Below are 10,084 nucleotides of genomic sequence, written 5' to 3' on the forward strand. Positions count from 1 at the left end.
ACTGGTTAAGCCACAGAAACCTCCCAAATGCCACAATGCATGCTTTACCAAGTAACTGTCCATTCTTAAGAACAAAAGCAACTCCATCTTGAAATACACCCCAGGAAAAATCTCCTTGATGATGTCAGTATTGATGAATCTAATTTAATCACATTCATTATAATCAGTTTTCACCCCCACTATGAGAAATAAATCACCGTCAGGTTTCTGGGTATAAGTGTCTTCAACTAGGCACAAAGGATAAAGTGTTCTAAGATTAATAGATATATTTTAAAAGGAATTTTAATACTATTTACATTGTAGAGCAAAAAAGTGCAATTTGTTTTTGCAGAAATACATCCCTTTCTATTAGTTGGAGATTTGACTGCCTTAAACATACTGCGACCAAACTATTGTCTTTTCTATTGAAGCCTTCCACAGATCAAGAGATACTTAAAGATATTTTCCAACACCTACTCAAATAAAGTTATTTTATGCAACGGAACTGCCTTAGCTGGAAGAAGAGACATCCATCTTGGTCTAAAGCAGATCCTGTCATTTTTCTTGGTGCTTCTCTGAGCTCTGAGTTTTGTTGAACTCCAGCCTTAGGGCATCTCTTTCCTCCTGAAGCAAAGCGACACACCTCAGGGGCCATAAAGATTAGTGCAATGTCTAGTCTATCTGTTCTCCCCCCTGCACAGACAAAGGAAAATGATGCTGATTAACATAGACAGACTTAGACCTACATTGTATAGTGAGTTTGATTTGAAAACAATTTAAATTTTTTCCATCAGACAATACAAGACATTCAATTTTAATTGGGGAATTCTTTGAAGAGTGTGTTCTCACACTTCCTGATTTTTCTTCAGTTTTCATATGTCATATCTTGATTATAAAAATCTCTTCTTGGCCCCATTTCACATCTGATTTCAGTGGTTATCCATTTTTCCAAAGCTGGCTTGTTTTGACTACTTAACTGCAAATTCCTTTGTCTTTTGGCTGTTTTTGTGAGAGCTAGTAAAACATAGTTCTCAAAGGTTATTTAAGCTGACTGCTTTGCTAACTACTCTAGGAAAGTGGGAAATGGATTTCCTCCGGTCTAACATAGCTTGCTTTTTTTTTTTTTTTTTTTTTTTTAAATGGAGAGAAATTTCAAGCTCTTAATCTTTTAGCTGAAAAGCCACAATGCTCTTTTTATTAACTGAAGTATTTAGAAGGAATTTGAGGGAAAGGTATGATTAAACAATGAATCAAAACCATTTTTAAGGTGGCTGCAACAGTTTATCTCCAGTCTTACACACAGAATAAGACAGCTTTAAATTTATTCAACTCCTTGCCTCCAAGTTGTATCTAAGATAAGTATCCATAAGGGTAAGTACTACCACAGTCAGCTCAAGTCCATTTGATGCCTTTGTCCAGTCACAGCTTGTATGATGAAATGCACTATGACCTCAACGATACTTGTTCAGCTAGCACTCGGAGAAGTGGTGAGCAAGATCAGCTGTGACCCGCTGCAGAATTAGAGCAAAATCTAATTAATTGCTTATTAAAATTGTCTGTGTTGGTTATGCATAAACAACCAGGATTTACATATACATTAATTCTTCAGGTTTAATTTAGGCATACTGATGACACTCACAGGAGTATACAAAAATATGTAGACTATATAAGGTTAAACAGCTAATGGCATAGTTATGTTACACCTCTTGATTAACTTACTGATAACTAAATGAAAGTAAAAATCTGTCACAGAGTATCTGCAACTTCCTAATTTAGAACCTAGTTTTATGGGCTACAGTTCCAGTGGTAGAAGCCATTCCTAATTAATAGTGCCTAAAACATACCAAGAAAATAAAATTGATTTAATAATGAGAATTTCCCTAACTGGTATATATAGTTTTAGCCAACAAGTCCAAAAGAGTGAGACAGAAGAGATCAACATTTTACCTGCAAATGCAGAATAACTAGAAAAATTAGTGAAAAAGCAGATGAAAAGATGAATATAAAAAGAAAAATAATGGAGAAACTCGAACAAGATAAAAAAATAAAAAGCAGGTGATGCATCATTTTTATATAGCTTTGGAGGTTTTTACTTGTTAAAATATTAACAAAGTTCATGTTTTGTCACAAATATAAGATTCAGAGTGGAATAATACAGCTTCCACAGCAATCATCAACCCCTTCTTCATTTAGTAGACAAGAGAATATAAATAATGCAGGAACAAACCATTGAACTTTTTAGTTCCAAACATTAGTGTATCTTAAAAGCAGTCAAAATGTGAAAGGCAGTTATATGAACATTTATCATTTATACTGTTTTAGTCATTTTACTTTTTATATTCTGGATCCATATAACTAGGTAGGGAATTGTAAAACATAATCCCATGCCCTGTGGCAGTGTGATTATGATTAAGTACATAAATTAGTTTTGCATGTTTAAAAGTTAATTACTTCCATTTACAAATCAATTAATGCATTTCTATTTTGTTTTTTGAAATAAAGGCCTATTCTAGAAAAGAACTGTGATTTTCTTATTTAATCAATATTCTACAAACTCTTTTTATGCTGATGAATAAAAAATATTTTGTCCATTTTTCTTATTAATATCGTTATATAAGAAGAACCCTAGTACACCTGAAAGTGACGTATTTTACATACAGAAGAGAAAAATGTAACACTACAAACGAGGCACCATGCCCTACACAGACAGTAGCAGCACTCATTTTCACATAGTGCTTGCTTAGACTATTAATAACACTTTGCATATCACAACTTCTAACAGTTGTCAGCAACTGGCATGCACTGTCAAAAAAAAAAAAAATCAATACAAAATAAGACAGCTATCAGAGCAGATGTGCAGCAGTTCAAAATCTCCAATTTCCTCCAGCTATATTTTGGGCGGAGAAGATAGTTAAGAATAAAGCAACATAAGCTTCTAACTTGCTCTGAGCACTAAGCAGGCAATACAGTTCCTTTTGAATACTCTGCAGCACAGTACATTCAATATCAGTCAAAGCTGGAGTAGAGCCATCATCTGTGTGTGTACAGATGCTGGTGTCTCCATTTAGGCATGGCAAAGCAGTGACACTTCGAAATTCTCTTGTACTTAAAAGCCGCAATCTACACAATTTGTCTCTGTGTGCCTGAAAGTACCATTTTCTGTTAAGTTTGTCCCACAACATGCCTTAATATCAATGAGCAAATAGAAAATTCAGCAATGTGCTAGAAGAATTTGGAGTCTGGTGGAAAAATGAGGTCAAATAACCTGTAAGAGCCTTCAAAACCATCACTTTCTATAACAGTTTGTGATTGCCAAGTACTTAAGCCTTTTGCTGTTCTGGATTTTTTCATTTTTCTCACAACAAACATATGATTAAGAATTGCTGTATTGCCTTCTAGGAGTAAAACGAAAACTTTATTGGCTTTCCTATGTGTTAATGTCAAAGCTTGGCACAGCAGAACTTATTGGTGGTGGAGTCGTTCTTGCTCGTGACCCCACTGCCACAGAGCCACGTTACATCCTCAGCATAATTTACAAGCAATTCCCACTCCTTTTTCTGTTTTGCCCACTTAAGCTTATGCTACTGTAGGAAACAGCTCAGCAGCATGGCAAGCACCGTAACATTTTCTGATAAGTATAGCTTCCTATAAAATCCTATAAACCCCTGCAACTTACTGTAAGGGCTGTGAAATTCTTCTACTGATCACATTTATCCTTCTCTATGATATTTTAAGACAGCTTGGAACAGGAGCATCGTCATGAAACACATGCCTTGGATTGATATGGCTGAGATACCAAAAGTTTCAAAACTCATTTACATGTACTAAACTGGTGCATGTCCTCAGGCAACGCTTCATTTGACAGGCTCGGCAGAGCTGGTTAAACCTGGCCTCTGCACTGGCTCTTCCCAGTCAATCAGTTTCTGTTATCCTCTGAGTGATGCATGCTGTTGTATAAAAGCAAAGGGCTACAAAGATGGCACACAAAATACCTCAAAACATGCAACTTAGTTTTTTTCTAAAGTAGGTTGCACTGTTTCATTGAGAGAGAAAGCCCTCGCAACCCAATCTGCTTCTCTCTGCATGGGATATAGTTGTTATGGTTTTTACCCTACCCATGTAACACAGAAGCTACTGTGCTATTAATAGCACCATTAATTTCTTCCTTAGGTTTCATTAATAAGCCTAAAGATTCAAAGAATTGAAGAATGTGATCTATGCAGATAAAGATCTATTGCCAGTATTTTCTGGTCTGGATTTTTGTTGCAGTGGAGCACATAGCTGCTACATCTTCTCTAAGACCATGATTTGGTTAAACACCGGAGTGTCACTGATGATTCAATCAAATGAAAAGGCTACCCATCGTTTCTTAGGATAAAGCAAAAGGCAGAAGGTCCCCTAGCCCCTCTAGTCTCTTGCATATATGTAGAATGGGTACATACCTGATTCCAGCACGTTGTTTAATAGCATGTGTCCACAGAGTGAGCAATCAACATATTTCAGTGATAACATCATTTATTCCCTATTGGGGGAAAAAAAACAAACCAAAACAAAAAAATTCCAAGAGAGACCATGTATCGGATGCCAGATAAAAATATCCATCCAAACCAGGCTGGTGCATGCCAGTGGAAGAGGCTATCACAGTCTGTTTTCAGCTCCTGTATTACACAGGCCATGGGGTCTGGCTGTGCCACTTTATAACTTTTGCAACAGTAAGTCTCAACTGAAAGACTTTCTATGGTAATAAAAAGCTCTACTCTCAACTGCTAATTGCCCCATCAGCCACATACATAGTTAATTGGTTGTTCCTCTTCTGGATTAAAGAAAGCATCTCCTACAGACCTGCAGTTCCACAGCGTTTGCGCTCCCCATGGATCCCAAGCTCCTCCTACTGAAGTGGCTGCTCATCCTCCTGTAGAGGACCCTGAGCCATCTGCACTGAGCAACATACATTACAAAGGAGACCCTCAGAATCAGCCACCTCAGAGGCTGCCTGAGGACAGATGACCATGCATCACTTTGTCAGAGGGCAGGTGTGGCTTTGTGTGTGGCTGCAGGGAAAACATTCTGTCAAGTGACTGCTGCTTCAGCAGGTGATCCTTTTGCATGCCAGAAAAACAGGACTCTCCACCTCCTCTCATTGTCTGTGGTGCAGGGACAAGATTCACAATTTTACGGTGTATGCCATTACAACAGCACCAGCCTGTAACTGTTGTGCTTCAGGAGCTGAAGGTGCTGTGGGGCAGGGTCTCTGTGTGGAAGGACAGGAGGACAGTACCACCATGGCAGGTATGTGCACCACTTACTTGATCACCAGTGCTGACCTAGGCACTCATACAGGGCAGCAGCCAGGAAATTAGTTTCTGACATAGGTATTTTGCTACCAGGGTTCACTTCCTCCAGGGAACTGCCCTTAAAGGGCACAGGATCCCTCCCAGTCAGCCAGGTGATGCTTGTTGCTTACCCAGAATGCTCATCCCAATGCACTGCGCCTACCAGAAGCATTCTGCATTTCTGTAAGACGTGCAGAAAAAGCAGTAAACTCAACCAAGGTGAAGTCAGGCATGTTGGCACCTAGAGGCCCTTGCTAATGCATATGAGAAAAGCATTCCTGGATGTGTTATCACAAACAGGGGTCTGGTGAAGGATCTCAGGTCGAGAATCCCCAACCAGCTCTTCCAGACTCCCTCATACATCATGGTCTCAGGGTACTGAGATCTAAAGCAGTACCAGGCTTGGTGACGTGGCTCTACCCAAAAATCTCTTTAAGCTCTCCAAAACAGAAACTGCGCTGCCTCAAAGTTCATTGGTGTCCTGGGTCTTCCCAGAGTACACCATATTTTTCTGTAGTTTTCTCCAATGTTGCTCACATCTTTTGCATCTTGCAGTAGCCATAAGATTACTGACTGCCTGATAGAGCTATTGGATCACTCTGCCAAACGAGAAATTTCCAACTCCGATAACACAGATTAGCAAGTAGCAGCATCTCCTCAAGACCCCAAGTGGCACCTCACCAGAACTTGAGTAGGTAGACTTTGCCACAGTAGAAGAGGAGAGGTGGGGAGAAAAAAGAATTTTAAAAGGGTGAAGAAGGATAAAAGGGGTTCAACAAAAGACCGTGGTAACAGAAGGTTAAAATAGCAGAAAAATGATAGAGGGTTACACACCAGGAAAAGTGTAGATGGGGGAGGAAGGAGAAGCAGTCGAAACAAAGCACTGAGAGTTGGCAAAGGATAGATGTGTATGATATTTAGTCCCAGATACAGCATGAGAACCTCTTCAACATGCTGCAGGGGTTCTCAGGGGTTGAAAAACCTCCTGCTGTGTGTTAGGTACTTCATGGTGAGGTGGCAAGTTTGTTGGTTCAGACTCTTATGGCTTTTCCAAAGGGCCTCCAGTATCTGAGGAGTTATTCTGGATTAATTTACTCTGAAAGATACCTAGGTCACATGCACCGCGACCACCCTGAAAAACCGAGCTCACTGTGCTGTAAATGGGCAGTCAGGAGGGTCGCTCAGAAACGCATTACTGCTCGAAAAGAGACTGCTGCTGGACACACAGCCCCAGAGATCAGGATCAATATTCAGCTGTCGTTTACTTAAAATGCTGACACCTAAACACGGAGGGAAAGCAACATAAATGTTCAGAGGGGTAGATGATGATGCACTCCCTATACAATTAACTCAAATTTGATAATTTCATAGCAGTAAGGTCCCTAATTGCAATTAAGGAAGCACTACAGTCTTCTAATCATGACTGGATACAGGAAGATCTCTCCATTATACATTATTTAAGTGGCTTAATCACAACAATCCTAAATTAGGTAAATACAGATCTCATCTCTGGAAACACTTGGAGTCTATTTGGAAGGTTTAAATTACCTCAGTAGTGAGACTGAATATCAGTGACGTATGCCAAATAAAAAACTCTACACCCACTGAACTGAGATCAGTTAAAGCAGAACTATAAACACGAGTTACATATTGGCATCAAGTCACTCAAAACTTTAATCTGAAAAATTCTTACATAGAAATAAGAGAAATGCAGGAAACTTCCTTAAGGGGAAGAGTTTAAGTTTGTTTGATGGAGTGTAGGCACTGATATATTCATTATCTAACAATTTCCAGATCTGGAAGTCTTGTCCTCAAAATATCTTCACATACCTACGTACAAGTCCTGTAACAGCAAAGACCAATTGCAAAACATAAACATGGTCATAACCAAGAGTGAAATCCCATGCTCCTGACTTATCTGAGAACATTAGCTTGCCAGTCTAATGAGTTTGCCTGGATTCAAAACACCAGTGAAGGGAATTATTTAACATTATACAAATAATTATCACACTTCACTGTTTAGATTGTGATGGCAAGAAAATTATGAAGGTTCATAGTCAAGGTATTTCTGTTTGAGAGCAACAATTCCAGTGAGCTCTCTAGATCACACAGAGCAATAAAGAATGTACCTGAGTGAGGAAATCCTGATGGTACAGTGACACTGTTACAGAGGCTGACTGCCAGAAAAACTGACCTGTCTTTCCTGATGCCCAAAACTGAAGAGAAACTCCAAGATACACCAGGCATGAGTCTCCCACACCCTTGCATAGTCAGAAATGTACAAACCCCCAAAAAATATGGTAGCATTTTTCACAATAGTTAACAGCGGTTATATATCTCTGTTGCATAAAGTGCAAATTGCTGCATATTTCCATTTCCAAAATACAATTTCCATTTTGACTCCAGCCAAAAGTTTCACAGCACACACCGTGCATAAACCACACATTCCTACTCCTTTACAGCTGGCAGTGAAATGATTATTTGCAATAGCCACCATGACAGGACTACTCACTCATCAGGCAGAGTTCTTGTCAGACAGTTATGAGGAAGCCCTTTCTTAAACAACAGCAACAGGAAACTAAAAGAGAGGAGAGCTGACAACCCACTTGTTTCCATAAGTTATCCATAACCTCCACAGAATCTGGAACCATCAAGTCCAAAAATAAGCCTCTGAGAAACCCACCTGAGTGGAGATCCTACAATCTATCTGCTTTCCCAGAGGATCATTCCTGCTTGCAGAATTCCCATGGAGATGTGTATATCTTGCATTTAAGCCATCACATCAAACTCATGGAGCTGAATCCAGCACAATAAAGGTATAAGGCAAAGAAAAACAATTTAAACTGAAAGGCAAATCTAATATCATGGCAATTAGTAGGAATAAAGACAGCTGAAGAAGCTATATATTAACATATCAAAATTCTCTGTTGAAATAAAATTATACAGTTCAATCCAGGTCAATGGAATAGCATTTCTTCATATCAGGAGAAGCCCCGTGGATTTTTGTTTCCTTTTTTTCAGAAGAATGAGAGAAGAACACTTGTCCTTTTGCAAACATCATTACAGCACGCTAGATGTATAGTAGGTATACAAATAGAAAATTGTGTTTTGTTAAAGACAATGAAGTTACTAAGGCCAAATACTTTTAACTAATTCATTTGCACACACATACAGATAAAACCACAACTACTTTTAGCCTTCCAAGGTGCTTTTCAGTAGAAGGTCAGCAATAACACTCTTTCACAACTAACTGTAAAGTCTGTCCTTTAGTTTCACTGGTTTGGGGTCTGGCAATGTCAAGCCCCTACTCATTCTCATTCTTTGTCTGCTCACATATCCCGGTGGGGTACATAGGAGAGGTGTGTTGCTTCTTACAGCTCTGCCAGGTCACTGAAGACTGATATGCCAACTCTGAATTCTGGTGGGTAGGTAGGGGTTACAAAGGAAAAATAAAAGAAAATTTTGGAACTAGGTTACTCTCTCATAGTTTGGAAAATAAGTAAACTTTATGACGGAATAAAAAAAATGCGTCTCAGAAGAGTAAGCAAGCAGGAAAATCAGCCTTTATTATTAGAATTTTCATCAAAACAACATAATTCTACAAAGCACAAGACTTTCTGACCATCAAAAATCTGTATTTCTACATTAAAAAACTGAAATGCAGTATTCAGCCTGTAGCCACTCTGAAATACCACATAGCTCTTAGGAGCAGTTAGAGTCTATCAAAGGGTAAAAGACATCTGGAAATGTTGGGATAGTCCACAAGACAAGTTTTGAGCCCACCGCCAAAAAGGAGAAATATTGACAAACCAGGAGACAAGCACAGGGCACTGAAACAGTCAGGGGGTAGAGCAGATGATGTAAGGCAAAAGGCTGAGGGAGCTGAGTTTATCCAGACTGGAGAAGAGAAGGCTTTAGGCTGACCTAGTCAGGGCTGGGCAGGGGAGGTAATAGAGAAGACAGAGCAAAACTCTTTTAAAAAGTACACAGCAGAAGATCAAAATGTTACGGCCACAGGTTGCAGTAAGGGAAATCCTGACTAGATACAAGGAAAAAGAAAATTTACAATGAGAGTGGTTAAGAGCCTGAACAGGTTGCCCAGAGAAGCTGTGAAATTTCCATTACTGGAAGTTTTCAAAACTGCTCTGTATAAAACCCAGATTGATCTAACTATGAAATTACCTGGCTTTGAGGAGGGGGGCGGCTTAGATGACCTCCAGGGTTCCCTTCCAGACCTAAACTGATTCTGTGGTTCTAAGTGATTCAAGAATCACTGATTCAAGAATCGTGATACCAGTACATGACTGTAAATCAGCATATGGTATAGATGAATGCATTCTGCTCCCTACTTTAAATCTAAACCCATTACCATACATGTTAGATAGAAGTAATTCATCATGATTTCAGTATCGCTTCCTTTAAGGGTAACAGTGTAACCCATGACAAATACATATTGCTGTGTAAAAAGAAACCTGTACCCTGTTATACACACACAACTTTTCATTAAAAAAATAAAAAGAGTTTAAGTTTCAAGCTTCTGAAACCGCAAGAAAAGAAAAAAGTATTCTGTCTTTGAAAACCTTCTTATTCCTTCAGCATTTACCTATGAATAGTCCTTCCTGTCTAGCTGAAGTCCAGGCTACAAGCCCTTTGTGTATAACCTGCTCTACTGCAGAGCAACTTTGATACATCAGTGGACCCCAGAGTAAGGAGCACAGGTGAAAACCTTTGCAAATAGGCCAGAGCATAAATACAAAGAGTCTGCAGAGCAC

At 39.1% G+C, this 10,084-nt stretch overlaps 1 protein-coding gene across 2 annotated transcripts in view; it reads right to left on the reverse strand.

The window, feature by feature from the left end:
- Positions 1–10,084, reverse strand: part of ATPSCKMT (ATP synthase c subunit lysine N-methyltransferase) — a 107,101-nt gene that overhangs the window by 25,411 nt on the left and 71,606 nt on the right. The gene's annotated exons all lie outside the window — the stretch shown is intronic.

The sequence above is a fragment of the Falco punctatus genome (genome assembly GCF_963210335.1).
Source record: "Falco punctatus genome assembly, chromosome: 3".
Lineage (NCBI taxonomy): Eukaryota > Metazoa > Chordata > Aves > Falconiformes > Falconidae > Falco > Falco punctatus.